This window comes from Rhinolophus hipposideros (genome assembly GCF_964194185.1).
Source record: "Rhinolophus hipposideros genome assembly, chromosome: X".
NCBI lineage: Eukaryota > Metazoa > Chordata > Mammalia > Chiroptera > Rhinolophidae > Rhinolophus > Rhinolophus hipposideros.
Genome location: NC_138046.1, coordinates 118684229 through 118710238, shown reverse-complemented (window position 1 = coordinate 118710238; position 26010 = coordinate 118684229).

Sequence of the window (26010 nt, the reverse complement as noted above, 5' to 3'; positions counted from 1 at the left end):
TGAATAAAGCATTCTGTGTGTGAACAGATGGTGGTGCTGGCAGAAGTATTATCAGCAGGGAAGGCAAATCAATGTCCAGAAAACATGTCTGCTCACATGAAGAGAGAACACTACTCCTTGGGTGACAGAGGGATCCAGTGTAATTAACCTCCCACCGGGTGCTGGTTGGTCCCTGAGAGAATGTTGCCATATTGGAAACTTAGGGTTGGTTTCTGCTGTTAGTAGTTTAGGTGTTCAGCAGTGGCAGTCGCTGGATCAGCTTATAGGAAGAAGGAACTCCTTCTCTTCTCCTCCTGCCTATGAACCTTCCTCTAGTGCCCCTTATTGGCAAACCCAAATGGGAAGATAACTGGTAAAGGAGAAGTGTAGCAGTTTAACTCAGTCCCAGCCACAGCTTCAAGAAGCCGAATAAAGACTGGTGGATTTTATTGTAAGAGACAATAGCTTAATAACCATTTGCACTTGGGAAATGTAACTCTCCTATTCCTGGGCTGAAGAAACTGCATGATGAAGCTGAGCGTTCTCTATTTGAACTGAGATTCATGAAGGCATAACAGAAGAAGTATGGGCTTGGTTGTCACATTTCCATCCCACGACAGAACAGTTATGTGGGCAACTGGGCAAATCACCTGATTCCTATGAATCTCTTTTCCCATCCATGAATTGGGAATAAAAACTATCTCATAGACCTATTGTGAAAGTTATATGAAATACATGAGGTAGTATCTGTCAAAGCACCTGTTGCTCAATAAACATTGTTTCCTGTCCCCTGAATACTTCTAGTTTGAATCTATGCTCACCTATCTTGAGTACGGAATTACTTATTACTTTTTTACCTTAAAAAGTGACAGTTATTCAAAGAGACTCATGACTTTTTAGCAGTTGTTCTCAACGGGAGTGATTTTGCTCCCCAGGATTCACTTGGAAATGTCTAGAGACATTTTAGGTTGTCACAACTGGGGCGGTGTGCTCCTGGCAGCTAGTGGGTAGAGGCCAGGGATGCTGCTCAGCATTCTACAATGTATAGCATCCCAGAATAACAATGACAAATATCAGGCTCCAGATATGAGAAAGTACCCTATAGCCAGGGCCACTATAGTTAGTTACATGCTAAAGCCACTTTCTCCGATGGGATGCCCAGAAAGAAGTAACTACAAAAGTGGATGAATAGAGTTAACTGACTCTTCCACAACACCTTGGTTTAGCTCCAAGCCTTGCTCCCAAAAGTGTTCATAATGGTGCTTTTAGATTATATTGCAATAGAACAGCACAAGAACACTTACAGAAGATAAACAGCTGCCAAACTGGCCAGAGAACAGTCATCTTCCTCTCTAAATTTATATCAGTCTGATCTTTGGCGTCATGATACAGGGGATAAGCCAGCCACATATTCTCTTCCCCGGGTTACACAATAGTGACATCTAGGAGAGCTTCAGCAGCAGCTAGAAGAGCGAAAATTATGGAGTGTTTGCTGTGTACTGTGCTATACAGGCACTATCCTAAACACTTCCCATCCGTTATCTCATTTTGCTTTTCTTCAAGGGTTCAACTTTTTGTCTCTTCTTTCACATTCAGGCATCACGTAAAATCAGATTGATGTGTCAATACTTTAAATGATACTGCAGGGCCATTCTCAGGGCACAGACATTAATTATCCAACATGGTAAGCGCTATGTAGGTATTATGCTTTGTGTAGTTTCCTTCCTTGGAGAACAAACTATCTGAAGAGAGAAATAAATAATTGACTTTCAAACAATCAATTTGATGCATGTATTGTCCACATACGACTGAGTGAAAAACAACAATCACATCTCACAGTTTTCAATTTAGAAAATTACTTTACAGTTGTCTTTTGGCTTCTGGATTATAATAACCCCAAAGAAAATAACATCACAAATCTTGCAGAGGAAAGATCAAAGGCACTGCAATTTTATATAAGATGGGAGAATTTTCCATACATTTTGATCACTTAATATTTGACTTTGTTAATCAGTAACAAAAAACTCTTTCTGAAAATGTGACTCTAGAGACTCTACCTTGAGCAAAACAAAATTGAGAATCAAACTCTAGAACAGTAGCAACTCACACATACATGTGCTTGGGTTTGCTGCTAATGGTTGTCCATGTTGAAGAAATGCTTATCCTGAGCTGGGAAAACCCTGGCTTTGGAGTCAGATGGATCTTTTGTAATTTTAGGTGAGCTACATAATTTTTAAGAGACTCGATAAAATGGGGATAATGAGACTGACTTTGCAGAGTCTTAAGGAGGATTACAGAAAGAACAAAGGCTGTGTGCTATAGATAGTTGATGCTCTATAAATAATATTTGCGTTCTCCTTCTGCAGTGCTAAAATGGCTTTTTTAAGAAATCATGGTCCACATCGTCAGTCCTAAGACATACCAACATCATGAGCCCCTTGATATAAGGCACTCTTGCCCAAAACACATAACTTCACTCCAATTGTTAGAAACATCAGACAAACCCCAAATGAGGGGACATTCTGAAAGTAGCTGATAAGTACTTTTCAAGTTTCAAGGTCATGAAAGATAGGGAAAAACTAAAGAACTGTTACAGACAAGGGAAACAAAGAACTACATACAAAGTTGGATCTTAGATAAGATCCTGGAATAGAAAAAGTACATTAGGGGAATAACAGGTGAAACTTGAATAAGTTCTTCAGTTTAGTTAATAATACTCTAATGTTAATATCCTGTTCTTGATAATTGTGCTAGAGTAAGATATAAACATTAGGAAAAGTGGACAAGGGATACAAGGAGACTCTGTATTATTTTTGTAACTTTTCTGTAAGTCTAAAATTAGTTTAGAGTAAAAGAAGGCAGATCCAATAATTTGTTGGAGCTAAATAACTACATTTATGATTTGTGTTAATTGAAGTATTATTTTAATTCCCCCCCTATAGTGAGAAGTGTCCCCCCAAAATATTTTTCTTCTCTAGGAATTAAATACACACTCTCTTTTATACTCACATAAACACATATACAAACACACATCTATCTTCAGGACAATTTGGAAATATATATCAAATGCTTTAAAATATGCTTACATTTTGATTCTGCTAATCTAGAAATTTATCCCAAGGAAATCATAGTACTCTTTTATAATAGGTGCTCAATAAGTATTAAATAATTTAATGGGTTGAAATGTATAAAGATGTCTTTCACAGGATCATTTATCATCATAGGAAGAAGAAACAGCTTCAATCTATGTCAAGAAAGAATTGATTAAATAATGGTAGCTTTCATACAATGGAATAGCTTTTAACTGTTAAAAATGTTGATGTAGAGATTTATTGACATGGAAAGATGCTCAGAAGATATTGTTAACTGAAAACAATTCAGGTTACAAAACAATCTTATTTTTGCTAAGAAAAATATACTTTAAATATATAAAAGAATATGCATCCAAATGTTTTCTGCGACTATCTCTGATTGATGGAATTTTGCATGTATAACTATGGTCAGAGAGAAGTTCAAGCCAGACAAGAAATTACAATAGATATGAAAGTCCAAAATGAGACAGCCAAATTATCCTAAGTGATTTTAAAGGAAATGAGTCCAAAATCTTTTTCCAGGACTCCTGGACCCCTCAGCCATATCAAAGCTATAAAAAGGCATGAGAGAGAGAACTTTGTAAAGGAGATTACTGAAGACATTTCTCTGGAGAGGATAGCTACAGAACCGTGGGTTCTCGCTTTACAGGTGGGGTTGGTAGGGGCTACATTCTAGGTCCATCCTAGTTGGGGGGGCCATGAAGGAAAGCACTGATAGAGTTTGAAATGTGTCTCCTGCTGTTGTGAGACCTGGGCACTGGTGTCTGACTCTTGGCCTGAGACGGCTTCAGAGGCCTGAAGTCAGACTCCTGTTCAAGAAATGAAAAGGAAGGTTCAGGAAGGGCTGAGGAACTCCTTTGTTTCCAGAGCTAAGAGAGGGCTTCCGTATTTGGATGGCTTGAATATCCAGTTTTGGGATTTAACACATGCAAGTAAGAGTGTTTCCTGTAGACCATGAGAGAGGGAGAGAGAGAGGGAGAGGGAGAGGGAGAGGGAGAGGGAGAGAGAGAGAGAGGGAGAAAGAGAGAGAGAGAGAGAGAGAGAGAGAGAGAAAGAGAGAGAGAGAGAGAGAGAGAGAGAGAGAGAGAGAGAGAAGATGGACCATGAAATGCCCAAGGTGTAAGGGAGAAATAAGATAATAAGATGTACCTTTTATTCAAGGGAATTCAGTAGAGAGTAGACCAGTAGGGAAACAATGAAGGGGACCTCACATGTCTCAGGAGATAGCTTTAAACAACTTTGAAGCTCACAGAGCATATGGTGTTTTATTAAGGTGCTGTAAGATCGACGTTGAACATCCTTCCCCTCTCTTCTCCTCATACCCAGCGAGTTCTAAAGAAGTCATGGGTTTTAGTATAGCCCATGGGTATTATAATGCGCATTTATGTAAAGAGCAACAATAGGTCAAAGGTCAAATTGAAAATTAGAAGAATTTCCCAAAGAATCAAACTGGAATTGAGGTCCCAGTCAGAAGCTTGGGTGTTCCAGTGTTGGTCCTTTTCTTGTCAATGATCTCAGATTACATTAGTACTAAGGATAGCGTGAAATAGGATGATCCCTTCAGGTAAGAATGGACATAACATCTATCAGGAAGCAGTTAAGATTCAGTAGAATTGTCTGACATGCACTGAAATGGAGGCTAAAAGCCCGTTGCACTTTTATTTCATGACAATAGAGTAAACAAGGATTAATTACAGAAGAGGTTCACATTCTACTAGAAAGACCTAGGAAGATATGTACAAATAATTCAAGTATGTGAACTACTATAGTTTTTCACCAAATACTGTGCTCATTGGAAAAGATAAATGTATTGGAATTTAATCACTAAAGAAATGACATGTTTATTTTGGGAAACGTGGCAATTTTTTTGTTGAGGCTACCCTTGTTTCTCTGCTCTCCGAATTCCCTTTTGGCTCATTCCACTACATTTTGATTATGTTTTCATGATGATTATGCTCTGATCAGCTTGATATTCCTTCAACAGCTGTACTAATTTCCATCCATAAAACTCACTCCCACTGCTCTTCCAAGCAGAGCATGCCCATGACTGTGGTGGAGCACAGAGACCTCCTGGGAAGACTCAATATGTACCTCCTAGATCACGGGCTAACACATTGAATCGGTCTTTTATCTTTGTTGAGGAAGAAATTGACAACTACATTTCTTTTGAGGAGAGGTAGGCATGCTCTTGCTTTACACACTGGGAAATGTAGTTCCACTAACTTCTTTCAATGAAAAGATGTACAATCCTTGTAGTATTTCCCTCCCACACACCCAGTTCAAGCACTGGAAGAACTTGGTCAGAAAGCAGGATACTCCACTCAAGGGACTGCTGGGTTAATGGACACTAGATTCCTTCTGTAGTAGGTAGTGCTCGATGCCCACTGCCCACTGAATGCTTGTGCCAGGCAAACTGGTCTCAGTCACACACGGACACACGCACGCACACACGCATGCATGCACATAGGCACACACACACGCTTGCATACATGCATGCACACACACGCAACTCCTCCCACCGTGAGATTCTGGACTTATCAAGTGTCCACTGCATTTGCTTTTATACCTATTTATGACACTTTTCTTTGTCATAACAATTATGCAATTGAATCAGGAGGAAAACTGTTGTTTTGAGAAATTGAGTTGGTGCTTTGGAAAAATGCTTGTAAAGGCAAGTTTCTCAAACATTGCTGTCAAAAAGTGTGGGGGGCACAAGTATAAAAGATTGGAGAGGTTTGTAAAAATTAAAAGGATTCGGCACCTTGAATGAATTAGCAAGCAGTTTCAAATTCTCATTCCACTGGAGACTAAACTGAACTGGAATATCTAGTTAAAGTACTAAAGAACGCCACCTGAAATCTAACTGACAGACTTCTGCTGAAAGAGAGTCATGGCCCTCTATGTAAAAGAATTGGTAAGAGCATATATATGGATGGATTGTCATTTAAAGTAGTTTATTAAAAATAAGTGTTATTGTTATGATTCCTTACTTTAACTGACTTTTTCAATTCAACAATCCACTTCCAGTCCTGAATGAACTCAAAAGGAGAAATTCTACACTCTGACTGAGAGCAGGGGGTGGCAAACCTCAGCTCATGGGCCAAATCCAGCCCCCCCCAACCCCGTTTTTAGACAGCCCATGAGCTAAGAATACTTTTTCATTCCTAAGTGGTTGAGAGATATTAAAAGAAAAATATTTTTAGATATACGAAAATTATATAAAATTCAAATTTCTGTGTCCATTAACAAAGTTTTAATGGAACACAGCCATACCCATTCTTTTTTTTCAGGTTTTTTTTACTAGTTTCAGGTGTACACACAATATAATAGTAACACATTTACCATTTATACTCCTTACAAAGTGATAACCCCCCTCCCCCAATTTACTACCCCTCTGACATGGCATACATGTCCACTGTTACATTTCCACTGTCTCGGTTCCTAATGCTGTACTCCACTTCTTGTAAATATATATGTATATATATGTGCATATATGTATATATATACATATATACACACACACACACATATATATATATACATATATATACATAAACTTGTAGTTGACATTCATTATTGTTCAGCTTCAGCTTCAGGTGTACAGTGCAGGGATCAGGCATCTACATCATCCCTGAGGTGGTCTCCCTAATGAGACAAGTGCCCATTGGACACACTACCAAATCTTTACAACATTATTGATTACATTCCCCAAACTGAATTTCGTATCCCCGTCATGCCCATTCTTTTAAGTATCGTCTATGGTTGCTTTCAAGCAGAGTTAAGTAGTTGGGCCAGAGAGGTATGGGCCGCAAAGCCAAAAATCTTTACTCTGTAGTGTTGTACAGAAAAGGTTTGCTGACCGCTGTGCTACAGCATTACTGAGAATTTTTCTTCTTACGTCCCTTCTCTTTCCTGTGGTGTGGTGGGAGGCATTTAAGGCTGCCTTCACCCGTGGGAGGCATTTAAGACGGCCTTCACCCACCCTTCAAGGCTTCTAGATGAATGCTGAGTTTCTCTGGTCTAGAATTCATACTAGTACAAAATGTACTTCTCGGCAATCAGACATTTTTCTATGTCAGAACTGAGTGAAAGGAATGAAGAGTGACATTTTATGCACATTATTTACTTGCAGAAAGGCTTTATTTTAGTACAGACCACTCTGAGTTCATCTTTCCCCTTCTGCTCCCTTTTCGGCCAGGTTGTCTGAAAGCACAAAGCTATTCCTTTGCTTTGTTTCTATTCTGAAGGAATGATGTAGGTGAATGACCTGGAGAAAATTCATTGTTTTTTTCTGCTTGTGCATCTTGGTTTGATTTTCCTTTCAGAGTTGACAGATAATCCTTCTTTCAGATTTACTAGAAGATACTGGTATTCAGAGGTAGGTATTGGACAGCCAAATATATGATTTAAAAAGGGAGAAAACATAAAAGAAAAACCACATCGATCTCTATCTTTTTTGGCAGGAAGCAATCAGAGAAAATAGGAAGGATCTAGAATTGAAAGCTTATTCTTTTTGTTTTGTTTCTGAAGCAAAGCAGTACCTTATCAACTATTACCATGTTGACGGGACTTCATTATTGTTCTGGTGGGTTCTGGTGGAAGAGGACTGGGTCATACAGGCTAATCAGCTTCTGGTTAATAGGTGTTAACCGAGTGCTGACTGAGGAACCAAGGAACCAATGCAAGCTGTCTTCGATTGCATTCCCCAGAAATACAGCCCGAGACATGGATTTTGTGCAAGTAATTAAGAGAGTACTTAGAGGAAAAGTCTGTAAAGGAGTGGAGAAAGCAGGATAGGGAAAGGGAGAGATTAAGCAAGAGTGTGATTTTAGGTGAAGTGTAGCCTTGGGGAGCTTTGGAGCATGAACAGCACCACAGAGGGGGCCCCGCCCCAGACAAGAAACCAGGGCTTTGGCTCCCTCACACCAGACTGTCCTGAGGCCCCTTGGGTCTGGGAGTGAAAACCCCGGGCACTTGTAGCAAGGCCGCTCCAATTGCCAAGGGCAGTCCTCCAGAAGTGAGAAGGTTGCAGGGGAGTGAACGAACAGCAGCATTCATAGCAGCTGCTCAAGGGACGCATGGTACCCATACCAAAGGTTATAGGATTAGATTTCAAATTAGGTTGTGAGGCCACCATCCCGTAGCACTTACAACGAGTAAACAACTCTTAAACCTCTCAGCCTGATCTAGAGGTTAAAGGTGTTGGTGCAAACCTTCACCTACAGGAGAGAGCCAGTGAGGTGCATCTTCTACTTTGTTGTACAACAGATCAGAACCTTTTTCATAGGAAGATTGAAGAAGTCATTATTTTATGGAACTGACCATTCTGATTGGAGACTGTGTGCTGAGATTTAAAGTGACCACAAACTTTGTATTACTTAAGAATACCGTGTGTCCCTGAAAATAAGACCTAGCCAGACCATCAGCTCTAATGTGTCTTTTGGAGCAAAAATGAATGTAAGACCCGGTATTATATCATATTATATTTTATATTATATTATATTATATTATATTATATTATATTATATTATATTATATTGTATTATACTATATTATAAGACCTGGCCTTATGTTATAGTAAAATAAGACCGGGTCTTATATTAATTTATGCTCCAAAAGACGCATTAGAGCTGATTGTCCAGCTAGGTCTTATTTTGGGGGAAATAGGGTAAATACAAAAGTCATTGCATTTCCCAGTTTTAATCCTGGGGAGAGGGAAAAGCTAGCCCCACCTAGGGGAATTTAAAGAGGGCCATGGGAGACAAAAACGTACTTGCTTTGTGAGAGCACTCTACTAGTCTCCCTAAACAGTGTATCACTCTATGTAGGAAACATTTGAATTGTCTACTTAAAATTTTGGCCATTGTTTCCAAAATTGATCAGAACTATCCAATCCAAGGAAAAGAATTTTTCATGTTTACTTTCTAAAGTTTGTGTCCTAGATTCCTCTTTTTGATTGGAAAATATCAAATTTGGAAATTTGTGCATCTTGGTTGCTTTCAAGCAGAGTTACTCAGCTTCTAACTCTGCTGTAACTCAGAGTTACTCTGAGAGAGAGTAAGTCTCTCACGTATGTAGAGAGAGGCAGAAGGAACCACTGTGAGACCCACCCTGCCTGTGTTGTTGACAGTTTACCAGTTCCCAGTTTTGATCTTCTATGGGCTCCAAGAGATACACCAGTATCCTTCTAATAAACATAGGCTTGGTTGGCTCGAATAGACTTCTGTAACTTAAAAACCAACATCTTTTAACTAAGACTTATTACATGGGAGGGTCTAAGAAATAGTGGTCTAGTTCCATGTGGGCTAGATGAAGGAAATGAGAAGGCTTTGGGGATGGGTGGTTAATGAAAATCATGCGGGGGTCCTCAGGGTATACTATTCAAGCCACCCTTAGGGGGTTGCCATTTAAGACAGTATCAGTTTCCTCCTTTTCACAGTTGAAGAAAAAGAGACCCAGAAGTTCAAGTAAATTGTCAAAGATCACACAGTGGCCAAGTGGCAAACTTTGATGCCTAGCCTGTCTGCCTCCAATGACCTTGCTCTTCCACTCCTTCATCCCAGAATGGTGGAAAAGATCCAGCTTTGGGAAGAAGGCACTTTGAATGTGTTTGCTATATGCATCATGGAACGAAGTTTTGTTTGGAAAAATTTGAAATGCTTTGGGGAAGGTTATTTGTTTCTGCTCATGTAATGCAATTAGCCTGTTGAATGTGAGATGAGAATAAAATGTTTTTCTCTGCTCAGTCTATCCATTTTTAAAAGCACACAGAGAACCAAATCTACCGATGCTGACATTAATGTGTGTGGGGAAGCTCACAAGCAATGAAAACATTAATTTATCTCAGTCTAGTTATTACTTTGGCTCCTTCTTTCCCTCTCAGTGTAAACTGTTAAGAACGTGAGACTATGTCCTGACTGGAGGTTTGTTATCATTTTGCTTAATTAAATAACATTCTCCGAGGCATGAAGTTGTAATTATTTCCTCCTTTTCTTATGCCCATTAGTTCAAATCCTCACATTTATTTATAAAACATGGTAGGTTTTTCTCTCTTTTACTGCTGCTGCCAGCATGGTAGATATTCCTTGTTTTTTGATTTTCACTGTATTGGAACAGACTTTCATTAAATTTTATGGCAATTATTTGTATAACATTCACAGGACTCTCTACAGATGGCAAGATTCTCATCTTGGGCAATTTTCTCTGGAAGAGATTTTGATCATGTAATTTTAAAATTCTATAAAATGCCAAGGGAGTAAATTATTATAAAGGTTTTTTTTTTTTTAAACCAAGCAGCTGGTTTCATTATCATTTCCCCGCCCCCTCCTTGAGTATATGTTGATGTAAATAGTAAGCTTTCGCGTTTAAGAAAATAATCATTTTACATACAAGGTTCATCACAGAAACTAAGGATAATAGTATCACCATCACTATAAGTCCATGAGGGGGGGCCAGGGGCTCTGAATTTACCCTGTAGAGATATTTTATTCTAGTTGAGACCAATTTCTTTGGACAAATTCAATATCCAAATCTTGGGCAATGAAATTCCTTCTATTAAGTTCCTTATAAAACATCAAAATTACTTTTCAAGGTAGAAAGTACAAAAATAATACCTAATAATAATAGTAAATATTTATGTCTGACCCTGTGCCAAGTGTCTTACAAGGTATGATAAAAAATACAGTGAATGTTTAAATAAAATTCATTACAGTGAAAAACACATTGCCATTAATCCCCCTCAAAATACTCCCCTTCGCTTCGAGCACATTTATCTCATCGTTCTTGCCACTTTCTGAAGCAGTTCTGGAAGTCCTCTTTTGTGAGTGTCTTTACTTCATCCTCCATCATGGCAATACTCTATATCACACATCGCTTCTAGTAAGGCAATGTCTGTCAAATAAAAACATTACAGGATGTCCTCATCCACGTCATTCACCGGATCTGGCACCGTGTGACTTCTGGCTCTTCCCCAAAGTCAAAATGACCATGAAAGGTAAACATTTTGAATGGATTCAAGACATTGAGGCAGCCATGACACTGCAACTAAAGATACTCATGAAAGAGGACTGCCAGAACTGCTTCAGAAAGTGGCAAGAACAATGGGATAAATGCATTTGAAGCGGGGGGGGGGGGGGGGGTGTATTTTGAAGGGGAGAAATGGCAACGTGTCTTTTACTGTAATATATTTTTAAATTTAAACATTCACTCTATTGTTTGATCACACCTCGTACACCCACTATTCAATTTTTTATTTATATTTTGAAACCATTTGAGATATGACTGACATGTTACAAGCATACATATTTAATGTATACAACTCCATGAGTTTGGGGATAAGTATATGCTTAGAAAACCATCATCACTGTCAAGGCCATAAACGTGTCCATCACTTTCCAAAGTTTCCTTCCACTCCCATTATTATTATTATTATTATTATTATTATCATTATCATTATTATTACTTTGACATGTACTATTCTATTTAATCTTTATAAAAATTCCTATAATTTATGTGATATTCTTCTTATTATCTCCATTTTACAGTTGAGGGAACTGAAGCTCACAGATTGCTCCAAGTCCCATATCTTTTAATTGGCAGAATTGGGACTTAAACATTTACCTGTCTAATTTCAAGTCTTAATTTCTTTCTTATGCTATCACTTATCCCAGCATAAGAGAGGGGATTCTACTAGGGCGTCATTTAAGCTTGGAACCTTTTCTATGGTGTTATCCATTTAGATAGTGAGCTAAAAGGGGAAAGCCAAAGAGCCAGTTTGAGTCCCTTTATTTGGGAGAGGGTTCAGAAGTGCTAGTAATTTCATAATAGATAAGCTCTCAAGGTTAAACTTTTCTAATCCAGGCATAGTTCATATATGGTAACACCATGCATAACGCTACCTCTGGGCCTTAGCTCTAGTTGCTCCCTCTGCCTGAATATTCTTAACTAAAATATCAACATGGCAAACCCTTCTACCTCCTTGAAGTCTTTGCTCAAATGTCAGTCTCTGAATGGGCCTAACTTAACTACTCCACTTAAAATGAGAAGTCCCAAGCCCAAGAACTTCTTATCCCCCTTTGCTTTATTTATGTATTCATGTATTTAATTATGTATTTATTTATATTAAATATATTGGCATAATATTGGTTAATAACATTATATAATTTTCAGGTATACAAGATTATAATCCAACATATGTTAAAAGGTGATGAATGCTTTATTTTTTACTAGCACTTATCACTTTTTAACATGCTACCTAATTGACTTAACTATCATCTATTGTTTATACTTGCCTTTCCCCACTAGAATATAAACATTCCAAGGAAAGGGATCTTTATCTATTTGTTCACTGATGGACCTAAGTTCCTAGAACTGCGCTTGGCACACAGAAGACATTCAATAAATTTACTTTGATGAATAAATCAGGAGGACACATTCCCAGGAATTATAAACAAGCAATTGGAAAATCAGGGAGGTGAAGCTCAAAGCTTTCCTGAATGTGACTGATATCTCTCTCTCTCTCTCTCTCTCTCTCTCTCTCTCTCTCTCTCTCTCTCTCCCCTTCGCTCCCTCCCTCCCTCGTATCTCCTGCTTTCTCTCTCTCTCTCTCCCTCTCCCTCTCCCTGTCCCTCCCTCCCTCTCTCTCTCACCTATAGAATCACACATATACACACACCCCTTCCCTTGCAAGGCAAAGTCATTGGAATATTTTAGAAGTAGCAATTCATTTTGGAAAAATCACATTTACATTTCTCTGGCAAAATGACCTTGAAAGTAATTTTCTCTGCTCTATAATGCAATTGTAAGATGCCCAGTTGCTCTAGTAATCCATGTTGACTTGTACACCAAAGGATCAAAGTAGGGAGGGGTGAGCAACAAAGAACTAGAGAAGGTGTTCTTATCAAGAAAGACTACTCACTGCAAATTGATTGACTCTTCCAAAGCAAAGTGTAATTTATTTCACTCTCTATAGCCTAGAATGGCTTTCTCAGCCAATACCATTGATTATACCTTAATGTACAAAGTAGAACATCTAATAAAGACATCTGGGAGGTAACTCGGTTATAAGAAGGTGTTAACAATTTGCAAGTAAAGTAAATCCATGAGCTTTTGGGCACAATGTGAAAGACAGAGGAGAGGAAAATTCGAAGGGAAACAGGGATAATTATTTCAAACCAGATTTTGAGATTAACAATAACAGAAAGCAGGTAGACTAGTACAAATAGAGTGCCACCTACGGTGGGTGCCTGCAAGAGTATCCACAAAATCATAGCGATAACCTGCAATAGGTCTTCAAATGTTAAACCTTTAGACAAGGGTGGACAAACCACTGTCTTGTCATTTGTTTTTGTATGGTCTATAAGAATGGTTTTTATATTTTTAAGTGGTTAAAAAAACAAAATATTAATATTTTGTAACACATGCAAATAATATGAAATTCAGATTTCAATGTCCATAAGTAAAGTTTTATTGATATATAGCCACACTCATTTGTTTACAATGAGTAGCCTATGGCTACTTTTGTGCTATAGTAATAGAGAGGAGTATTTGTGACAGAGACTGTATGGACAGTCTACAATATTTACTATGTGGCCCATACAGAAAAGGTTTGCCTACTCCTGACTTAAAGCTTCAGTTACTTTGCTGTATTTTTGTATTAGAGATGCAATAGGGTTTCTTTCCTACAGATACTTTTTCTTTATAAAATTAATCTTATAACAATATATCGTATTATAATAATACACCTTACACTTTTTTTCTAATTTTGCTGTTGCACAGCCTTGTTAAATGTCTCTTGTCTTGCAAACAGCTCATCATCAGAGAACCGCATTTCTGGCAATAAGGAATAAGCGTGATTCATTAATTGAAGTAAGATTCCAATCTTATTGAGTTTTTCTTCAAATTGCTTTCAATTTAATAAAACTGAACTGCACCTAACAGAGAATTAAATGTCTGTATTTGACTCAAATGTCAAACCTGCCCTTCTCTTCCAGACTTTTATTAGAATGTGCTAGAATTTTTTTCTTAAGCCAGCAAGAGATATCTATGCTATAATGCCTCTTCCAAACGTCTGTGAACCTTTTGGATCATTGCTGTGTGTGCAGGAGAATGTGGAAATTGTGGGTCCCACTCTGAAGGTGCAGCAATCAAAAGAGTTTAGTCTTATCTGTAGCTATAAGTACATTTGAATGTTCCCATGTCTACCAGCTTGTGAGAACAAATATGATTTTCTTAATATTGACTACAAATATGGATCTATTAACATAAATACTGGATTTCCCTTAGTGCTCTGCTTCCATCTGCTTATATGGCAACGTCAGTGCCTTGCAAATTCCCCTCTCTAGGAATTCTGGGGGTCCTCAGGTCTGCCTTGCAGGTACCTGTTTTTCAGAGTCAGTCCTGGCTTGCTGTGGCAGCCACCCCTGCGGGGTCTCTGAATGTGCAGGTCCTAAATCTCCTAGGACAGCTGTGCAGTGGTATCATCACACCAATTATGGCTGCTGCTGCCACACCAGTGTTGCTGAGCTGGAGATTCGCTGTTGCTGTGGAACTGCCTATGACCCAGCTGGCCCTGACAGCCTTGCAGAGGTATGTCATGTCTGCTCCCATGAGACAGAGATATAGCTACTGCTTCCAAAACCTCATTTCTGTGGATCACTGAATGTCAGCATCCAAATAGGCCCCTTCAAGGTGAAAAGGAGACTCAGTTGGGGGCTGTCCCACAGCCAGGCTGCTTGGGAACTAAAGTGCCACAAGGTTTAGGGAACCCACAGTTCCCACTCACACTCATGGATCTTCTGCCTTTCTGGGTTCATCATACCACAAGGGTGATGAGTTCCCAGAAAAGCTAAAAGAACTATCTCCTCCCACCCTCAGGCCTGGCTGGTTTTTCTAGAGTTCATCTTCATCATCATCAATCCACTCCCAGAGGACGGGTCAGCCCTCCCTATCATCCAGTCTTCTTTGGAGCCTCACCAGTGTGGTCAACTTATTTATACAAATCTGAACTGAAGTTGTAGTCAGGGTTAACTATATCTCACCCCCACTCCCAGCCCCCAAGAAAATATGGAGATAGAAACAAATAAATGTGTGTGTGTGTGTGATCTATCAGACTTTGAAATCTGACCCAGCCAAGAACGTTACAGAAAATCAAAAGGTTTTTGTGTGAATGGAAGATTTGATTATGGTTTGCTATGAGAAAAATTATGCAAAACATTTTACATATGTCATTTATTTTGAGAAAATTATATGGATAATAGATGCTCTTATGATGATTTTAACAGATGCTTTGGAATGGGTGAAAAAGCCTGTATTTAATAAGGTATATTTTAAATTTGTATTCATTCATTTATAAATATTTGTTGTGCATCTACTATGTTCTGGGCACTGAGGATAATGTAGAGATAGAAGAGGTCCTGCCCTGATGGATCTCATATTCTAGTGGGGGGGTAATAAGCAAGCAAAGAAATACGTATATAATTTTCAAATTGTGACAATTTTCATAAAGCAAATTAAAGTAGGGTAAGGGGGTAGAGAGTGACAGCTGGGGAATGCTACCATAGAGACAGGATGAAGAGAGAAGGTCTCTACGAGTATGTAACTTTGGAGCCAAGACTTGAAAGAAGTGAGAGAACGAGCCTTGAGCTAGTCTTGGAGAAGACATGCAGAAGGAAAGCATGTGCAAAGGCACTGGGGATAGGTTAGGATAGAGGATGCATGGCGCTTCTAGGCTAGTACTGATGGACATTCCTTTAGGTCAACCTTCAACCTGAATCATCCTCTCCTCCCTCTTTCCTTTTCAGAAAGTTTAAGCATGCTGCCTGAAACGAATCCAAGAGACCACCCCTCTCAACAAAAACAGAAAAATCACCATTTATGAAGAGGTATGTTATAGAGATTTTTACATAAGTCATTGACAATATTTAAAATGATCCTGGGAGGTGGGCATGTTTATCCTCATTTTAGATTAATCATGTGACCTGCCCAAGAACACACAAACTAGTAAGTAGTTGAACTCAAGTCTTTCAAGCGCCAAAGCCTAGGCTATTTCCCTCATTTACAAAGTTTGCTGTCTTCTCCAACCTCAGGCTTCTTCATTTAACTATCCTGTACTGGATGGATTCTGTGGCTCAAACGAAGACCCACTTGGCAGGAATAAGGAGAATGGAAAAGGAAGGCTGCTTGGCAGGGAAATGGGTAAGTCCAAGGTGATTGTACTGCTTCCACCAATTTTTGGGGGCTTGTGCCCAGACCCTGAGAATGACTACACGGTGGGAAGCCTTGCAGGAAGAAGCAGGGGAAACTCATCTGCCTCACTGGCCTGTTGGTGTCTGGGGATTTAGGGCCTAGAGACTGGGAGTCTCATGGCCTACAAAGAGGATTTCCCTGGAGCAGACAAATTATGATAGAGGAGGGCTCGTGCACTTTCTGATCCTACAGGCTTCCCGTCTCTACAGACCATGTTCTCTGTGTCTTCTGTTGTTTCACTCTGAGTGTTTAAGGTGGTCAATGGCTGAGAGTGTTCCATCAACTTAAATGAGTTCACCAGGACCAGCGAACTCAGTGCCCTGAGTTCGGACCAGAAGCTCCTCCCTGCAGACAGAGGGGTGGTTCTCTCACACGAAGTACTCTAGACACAGCTGGAGGAGACACCTTTCCCCTAGATTCTCTGTAGTGAGATTCTATGGTTGTTCACGTCCTGACTCCTCAGGAATTGTGGTTGGATGGAATCCAATATTCTTTTTTGTAACACCAGCTTAGAAGGGTGGGGAGCAGTTTCCCTCCTGCTTTCCTGAGGATAGGAATCTGTTTTGTGTTTGTGAAACGCCAACCATCCTCTTGACATCAAGCCCTCTGCCTCCAAATGGGAGTCCTAATTAGTTATGTACTCATCATTCAATGAGTGTAATTGTTCACAAATCCAATCGTTTATTCATTATTCCTTTCATTCTTTTGCCCTTTGGGCCATCCCACTCAATTATCTAATACAGAGAATGAAATGTAACAGTTCTCAGCATCTGTACATGGCTTTTCAGCATTATTAGAAAAAAAATCACACACTTGTGGATAGAGAACTGCTATGACAAAATACCCCCAAATTTTATCAGACTAACATAGTAAAAATGTATGTCTCACTTACATAAGAGAGCATCATCGTCTGTATTGTCACTCAGATGGTTCTCCTGGGAGCCTACTCTCCACCTGCTGACTCAGGAACCCAGGCTCCTGCTGTGTTGTGGCTCCATCTTCCTCTAAATCCCTGGAGTCTTCTCCATTCAACTATCTAATGGAGAAAGAAATGGAAAGATCACATATATGAGGATTGTGGAGAGTCGGGAAGGGGGCTTATATCCCTTCATCTCACATTACTTTGGTCCAGACTCATTAATTTGGCTGCATCATAGGTTGGAAAATGCAGCCTAGCTGGCTACCCTAGCAGAACGGAAGGAAAGTGAACAACTGGCAATCCATTGTAAATTCATGGTCTCTAAAATCAACTAGGATGCTGCCTGCCTAACATCCTATGTTGCCCTAGCCAGCTGTTTCTCTTACAACAATTATTTTAATTCTTAGTGTTTCCCCTATTTCCCATTACTCTTTTGGAAAATAAAATATTTCAGACATATGAAACAGTATAAAGAAAAGTTTACCTGTATATCCACTACCCACTCAGGAAACAAAATATTGCAAAGACAGTTGAAGCTTTCTGTATATTTATCCCTGATTCTTAAGAGGTGATTGTGTTTCTTATTTAACAAAGATAATAACATCCCACTGTTTTGTAACTCCCTCAATGTTCTGCCATCAATAATACAAACATCCCAGCTTTCATCACCATTTCCTCCTGTTTTCTGTTGCCACAAGGAGCAATGTCTCCCCTTAGCCTACTCCTTTCACTTGCTCTCTGTCTCTTCCACATTATTAGAGACCTCACTCATTTCTTATCCCCTCTCTCTGCATATCCCCGTCTCTTCCATCTCGTCAACATTTAATTATCTTCAAATCTCTTCCAACTTATTTACAAATACAAAAGAAAAACCCCAAAGCTCTATTTAACTTCTTGTCTATCTCCAGGCTCACTCTCCTCTTCATGAAAATTCTTTGTAAAATGGCTGTCCCCTCATTCTTTAATCCACTGTAATCTGGATGCCATCCCACTGTTCCAGGGAACCAATTCTACCCCAGCCCATTATGACCATTGACTCAAGACAATGGACAACTCTCAGTCCTCATCCTCTTGAATCTCTCAGCACATGTGACCCCCATGGATCTCACTCTCCTTGAAACACTGTCTTTCCATGGCTTACCTGGATCTATGCTCTGCTTTTTGTTTTATGACTGTCCAGATCTTAGTGCATTTGTCCTTTATATTCCCTTAAATGACAATATTTCTTTCTTTTTTTTTGGGGGGGGGATCGTGAGGGCAGGCAATTCTAAGTAGACTGCCGCAGTTCTAAGTAGAATGCCTCAGTTCTAAGTAGAATGCCTCACCCCAAGTTTATTTTTTCAGCTTATATACTCTGGACATCAAAAAGTAACAGAACTGTCTGCAATCTAGTAGTTACAATGTTTGGATAAACAAGGGCGTGTTTTTTGGCCAGCTCCTTTTTTGGCCAGCTCCGCACTTCCTGACCTTGTCTGGTTCTGTGTTCTCAAAGTAGCAAGTTTTGCCTTGCTGGGAGCACAAACCACTCAAGGAAGTCAAAGGTTCAACATTTCACAAAACAACACCTGCTAGCACTTCAGCACGGTTTCCCATAGGTCCCCCTTTTTTATATAATATTAACACAAGGGTCGCACCTAGCTTAGGTGGTTGGTACAAATATGTCCATTTACCCATCGTAGGAGACCATCCCTCTAGCGAACCGTTCCTGTCTTAGGTTATGTACATTCTTACCAAATCCTTACCCGTCTTTAGCTGCCGACCCATTGTAGTGGCTTTATACACGGGTGTCAGTGACACGGTGGACCTGGGCAGATAATCTCAACTCATGAACCTTTGTTTGGAGATCGATGAATGACAATATTTCTTAAATGTTATTTTCCCAGATCATCTTCTTTTCCTTTTGTATATTTTTCTTAAGTGATCTCATCCACTGATCCTTGTCAGCCCCAAGCCCAAATCTCTCCCACAAAACCCAACCAACCAAACAAAATGGACAGCACTGTCAACAACAAAAATCTTTCTCTCAACACTTGCTATGCCATCCACTGAGTCTACTATCCTTTCTTAGCCAGAATCCTTGATAATTATCTACAAAAGCCCCTCTATTTCCTCACCTCCCAGTTTTTCCTCAGCCCATTCTAACATACTGGCTTCTGCTTTCATGACTCTACCACGATGGCTCCTGACCAAAAGGTCATTGGTAACCTTCCTATCACTAAGCCCGGTAGACATTTTTTACTGTCATTCTCCTGATCTCTTAGTACCCTAAACCTTACAGAGCAAGCTTAGCAAATAGCTGTGGGTGATCTGACACCACACTTTCCCTCCCACCTCTCTGACTATTCCATCTACACTACTCTATGGGATCATCTTAAAATATCTGTCTTTTTTTAAAAAAAATTTATTGGGGTGACAATTGTTAGTGAAATTACATAGATTTCAGGTGTACAATTCTGTATTACATCATCTATAAATTCCTTTCTGTGTTCACCATCCAGAGTCAGTTCTCCTTCCATCACCATATATTTGATCCCCCTTTCCCTCATCTCCCTCCCGCCAACCCCTTACCCTCTGGTAACCACTAAACTATTGTCTGTGTCGTCTATGAGTTTTTGTTTCTCATTTGTTTGTCTTGTTCTTTTGTTGTTTTTGGTTTATATACCACATATCAGTGAAATCATAGGGTTCTCTGCTTTTTCTGTATGACTTATTTCCCTTAGCATTATACTCTCAAGATCCATCCATGTTGTCACAAATGTTCCTATATCATCTTTTCTCACTGCTGAATAGTATTCCATTGTGTATATATACCACAACTATCTAAGGACATTTTGGTTGTTTCCATGTCTTAACCACCGTAAACAAAGCTGCAATGAACATTGGAACACACGTGTCTTTATGTATAAATGTTTTCAGATTTTTTGGGTAGATACCCAGGAAAGGGATTGCTGGGTCATATGGCAATTTTATTCTTAATTTTTTGAGGAACCTCCACACTGCCTTCCATAACGGCTGTACCAGTCTGCATTCCCACCAACAGTATATGAGGGTTCCTTTTTCTCCACAGCCTCTCCAATGCTTGTTACTTTTTGTCTTCTTCATGACAGCCATTCTGACTGGGGTGAGGTGATATCTCATTGTGGTTTTTATTTGCATTTCTCTGATGATTAGCGATGTTGAGCATTTTTTCATATATCTATTTGCCATTTGTATGTCCTCTTTGGAGAAATGTCTCTTCAGGTCCTTTGCCCATTTTTCAATTGGGTAGTTTGTTTTTCTGTTGTGGAGTTTCATGAGTTCCTTGTATATTTTGGATATTAGCCCCTTATTGGAGGCAATGTTTGCAAAAATCTTCTCCCATTCAGTTGGTTGCCTCTTTATTTTGTGATGGTTTCTTTTGCTGTGCAGAAGCTTTTAAGTTTCATATAGTCCCATTCATTTATTTTAGCTTTTACTTCCATTGCCTTTGGAGTCAAATTCATAAAATGCTCTTTGAACTCAACGTCCATAAGTTTAGTACCTATGTTTTCTTCCATGCAGTTTATTGTGTCAGGTCTTATGCTTAAATCTTTGATCCATTTTGAATTAATTTTGGTAAATGGCGACAGATAGCGGTCCAGTTTCATTCTTTTGCACGTGGCTATCCAATTCTCCCAGCACCATTTATTGAAGAGGCTGTCTTTCCTCCATTGTATGTTTCTAGCTTCTTTGTCAAAAATTATCTGTCCATATTTATGTGGTTTTATTTCTGGGTCCTCAATTCTATTCCATTGGTCTATGTGTCTGTTTTTCTGCCAATACCATGCTGTTTTGATTATTGTAGCCCTGTAGTACAAGCTAAAATCAGGGAGTGTGATACCTCCAGTATTGTTCTTTTTTCTTAAGATTGCTTTGGCTATTTGGGGTCTTTTGTGGTTCCAAACAAATCTGATGATTTTTTGTTCTATTTCTTTAGAAAATGCCATTGGGATTTTAATGGGGATTGCATTAAATCTGTATATTGCTTTGGGTAATATGGCCATTTTAACTATGTTGATTCTTCCAATCCATGAGCACGGAATGTCTTTCCATTTCTTTGTGTCTTCTTCAATTTCTTTCAAAAATGTCTTATAGTTTTCAGCATATAGGTCCTTCACATTCTTGGTTAAGCTTATACCTAGGTATTTTATTCTTTTTGCTGCCATTACAAAGGGAATTGCTTTTTGTATTTCTTTTTCTGAGATTTCATTGTTAGTATATAGGAATGCAATGGACTTTTGTACGTTGATTTTGTAGCCAGCAACTTTACTGTATTCGTTGATTGTTTCTAATAGCTTTTTGGTGGAGTCTTTAGGATTTTCTATATATAGCATCATGTCATTTGCAAAGAGTGATAATTTAACTTCTTCATTCTCAATTTGGATGTCTTTTATTTCTTTCTCTTGCCTGATTGCTCTGGCAAGGACTTCCAACACTATGTTGAAAAGCAGAGGTGACAGGGGACAGCCCTATCGTGTTCCTGAACGTAGAGCAAAGGGCTTCAGTTTTTCACCATTAATTATGAGATTAGCTGAGGGCCTGTCATATATGGCCTTTATTATGTTAATGTATTTCCCTCTATACCTATTTTATTAAGTGTTTTAATCATAAATGGATGTTGTATCTTGTTAAATGCTTTTTCTGCCTCAATTGATATAATCATATGATTTTTGTCCTTTATTTTGTTTATGTGATGTATCACATTGATGGATTTGAGGATGTTGAACCATCCTTGTGCCCCAGGGTTGAACCCCACTTGGTCGTGATGAATAATCTTTTTTAACACATTGTTGTATTCGATTTGCTAGAATTTTGTTTAGGATTTTTGCAACTGTATTCATCAGAGATATTGGTCTGTACTTTTCTTTTTTTGTGTTGTCCTTACCAGGTTTTGGTATCAGGGTAATGCTGGCCTCATAAAACGAGTTAGGGAGTACTGTCTCTTCTTCAATTTTTTGGAAGAGTTTGAGCAGGATTGGTATTAGATCCTGTTTGAAGGTTTAGTAGAATTCACTAGTGAAGCCATCTGGTCCTGGACTTTTGCTTTTGGGAAGGTTTTGGATAACTGATTCAATTTCGTTACTGGTGATCGGTCTGTTTAGATTTTCCAGTTCTTCATGGTTCAGCCTTGGAAGGCTATATGTTTCTAAGAACTTGTCCATTTCTTCTAGGTTATTGAATTTGATGGCATATAGTCATTTGTAGTATTCTTTCATAATCCTTTGTATTTCTGTGATCCTTTGGTGTCCGTGATAACTTCCCCTTCTTCATTTCTGATTTTGTTAATTAGTGTCTTCTCTCTTTTTATCTTAGTGAGTCCAACCAAGGGTTTGTCGATTTTGTTAATCTTTCAAAGAACCAGCTCTTTGTCACATTAATTTTTTCTATTGTCTTTTTGTTCTCTATTTCATTTAGTTCTGCTCTGATTTTTGTTATTTCCTTTCTTCTGCTGACCTTGGGTTTCATTTGTTCTTCTTTTTCTAGTTCTTTAAGGTGTAACATGAGGTTATTTATTTGGGATTTTTCTTGTTTCTTGAGATAGGCCTATAATGATATAAATGTCCCTCTTAAAACTGCTTTTGCTGCATCTCAAAAATTTTGGTAGGATGTATTTTCATTGTCATTTGTTTCTATGTATCTTTTGATCTCTCCTATAATTTCTTCTTTGACACAGTCGTTCTTTAAAAGTATGTTGTTTAATCTCCATATATTTGTGTTTTTTCCTGCTTTCCTTTTTGCAGTTGATATCCAATTTAAAAGCCTTGTGATCAGAGTATATGCTTGGTATAATTTCAATCTTCTTAAATTTGCTGAGGCTGATTTCATGTCCCAATATACGGTCTATCCTTGAGAATGTTCCATGTACACTCGAAAAGACTGTATAGTCTGATGTTTTAGGATGAAGTGCTCTATATATGTCAATTATGTTCATTTCATCTAATGTGACATTTAGGGCTGCTATTTTATTATTTGTTTTCTGTTTGGATGATCTATCCATAGCTGTCAATGATGTATTTAAGTCCCCTATTATAATTGTGTTTTGGTCAATTTCTCCCTTTAGTTCTGTTAATAGTTGCTTAGTATATTTCAGTGCTCCCTGATTGGGGGCATAAATATTGATGACTGTTATCATCTTCTTGTTGTATGGTCTTTCTTCTTGTTGTATAATCCCCTTTACCATTATGAAAAGTCCATCTTTGTTTCTTGTTACCTTTTTCACTCTGAAGTCTGTTTCATCTGATATCATTATGGCTACACTTGATTTTCTCTGGGTACCATTTGCTTGAAGTGTCAATTTCCACCCTTTCACTTTGCGTCTATGCTTGTCCTTGTAGCTGAGATGTGTCTCTTGGAGACAGCACATAGTTGGGTTTAGTTTTGTGATCCAATCTGCTTCTCTGTGCCTTTTTATTGGTGAGCTCAGTCCATTTACATTTAGGGTGATTATTGATATGTGAGGATTTCCTGTCATTCTATCTTTAGTTTTCTGGCAAGGCTGTGTCTCCATTGTTTCTTTGCCTTTTTGTTGTTGTCTATTATTTCTGTGTTGTGGTATTCTATGATGTTTCCCTCTGTTTCTTCTTTTATTACAGTATATATTTCAGTTCTGGATTTTTGTTGAGTGGTCACCCTTAAGTTTATGTAAAAGAAAGTTTGATATTTAGAGTATTCCATTTTCTTTAGCACGCTTACTTTCTCCATTCCCATATTTCGGTTCAGGCCTTTACTCTCCCCCTTTTTATGTTGCCACCAATTGTCCCTGTTGATGGTGGTCGAATAACCTCCTTTAGTATTTCTTGTAGTGCAGGTCGTGTATTAGAAAATTCCCTCAGCTTGTATAGGTCTACAAAGGTCTTTATTCCTCCTTCATATCTAAAGGATATCTTTGCTGGGTATATTACTCTTGGCTCATAATTTCTGTCTTTCAATAGTTTGAATATTTGATTCCACTCCCTCCTGGATTGTAGAGTTTCTGCTGAAAAATCTGATGATAATCTAATGGGCTTTCCTTTGTAGGTTACCGTCTTCTTTTCCCTGGCTGCCTTGAGGATTCTTTCTTTGTCATTGATTTTAGACAGCTTCAATACAATGTGCCTTGGAGAAAGCCTGTTGGGATTGAGGTAATTAGGTGTTCCATTTGCTTCTTGGATTTGAGCATCCAGTTCTGTTCACAAGTTTGTGAAGTTCTCATCAACCATTTGTTTGAATATATTCTCTGTTCCCTTCTCTCTTTCTTCTCATTCTGGTATGCCCATTATTCTTATATTGTTCTTTCTGATAGAGTCACAAAGTTCGTGTAGAGTTCTTTCATTTCTTTTAAGTCTCAAGTCTCTTTCTTCTTCCATCTGTGTCATTTCCAGGTTTCTATCTTCGATGTCACTGATTCTTTCGCCATCTGGTCAACTCTACTACCTAAGCTGGTTATTTCATTCTTAATTTCTTCTATTGAGTTCTTAATCTCCAGCAATTCCATTTGGTTCTTTTTTAAAATTTTAATCTCTTTCGTAAAATGCTCATGTTGGTCTTTGATTGTGTTTCTGAGTTCATTAAATTGCCTTTCTGTGTTTTCTTGCATCTCGTTGAGTTTGTTCAGAACTGCAATTTTGAATTCTCTGTCATTTAAGTCCCATATTTCCTTATCTTTAAGTTCCTTTTCTGGAGACTTTTCACTTTCTCTCTGAGCTGTCTTGTTGCCTTGGTTATTCATGGCAATTACTGATTTATTATTTCTCTTCCTAGACATCTACAGGAGTGGCTTCTGCAACAAGTTGATAGAAAGAGGTCTTTCTTTTGTTTTCCTATACTTGTTGGTAGAATGTTTTATTTTCTCTCCGACTGCAGCCTTTTTTTTCCTCTCTCACACAGTAGTGCTATGTTTTCTCTGTACTATTCCAGCTTCTCACCCAATGGGTTATTCCCTGGGAAACAGGCTTTTCCTCTGTTAACAGTTCACCTGGGTTATAGGGCGCCACGTCCCTGTGGGGATGCTGAGAGCTTTTGAAGTTCCAAAGCTCTTTTTGCACCAGATTCAGAGTCCCTATGTTTCATCAGTTCTGTTTACTCCTGCAGGGATCCGCCCAGATAGGTTGGGCCAGGGGCAGGGTGAGTTGTGAGAGGTGGCCCAGAGCAATGGCGTCTACCAGCACCACAGCCGTCCCGCTTCCACTGCTCCCTCCACTTTGCCGGAACTAGTTGGGCTGCGAATCTGTGTCTGCGGTCCACAGTTCTCAGAACAGCAAATATTCTGTTCTTTTGATCTGACACTGCTACTATTCCATTTCTAGCACCGGGCAGGTGGGGGTGGGGTGAGCCTTGGGAGCGTAGGGAGGGGCTGCTAGTCTCAGTGCTTAAGGCTTCCGTTCTCTGCTCGGTAGTGAGAGCTTAAACCACCATTTTCAGCCTTCTTCCCTCAGTCTTTGCTCCGAGGTCTCTGCTGTGAGCGTTGGTTTCAGCCGTGTTATATGCTGCCCCCTCAGTCCTGTGGGCCATAAGTGGAGCCCTAGCAGTCTGAGTTCTTCCCTCTCCCGCACCTGCGGTAGTTCTGGGATGCAGCGAGCTCAGAGCACTGAGCTAGGTCTGAGTCCTGTGCCCGCGTGGCTCAGTCTCCGCACTTCTCCCTTCCCTCCTCCCCCGCTTGCATGATTCTCCCACCTTTAGGAGAATTCAGTAGTGGGCCTATTCGTCTTGCCTGTCTGCTGTGCAGGGAGTCCTTTGTGGAGTTATTGTTGTTCGATTAGTTGTAAATTTCAGGAGAGC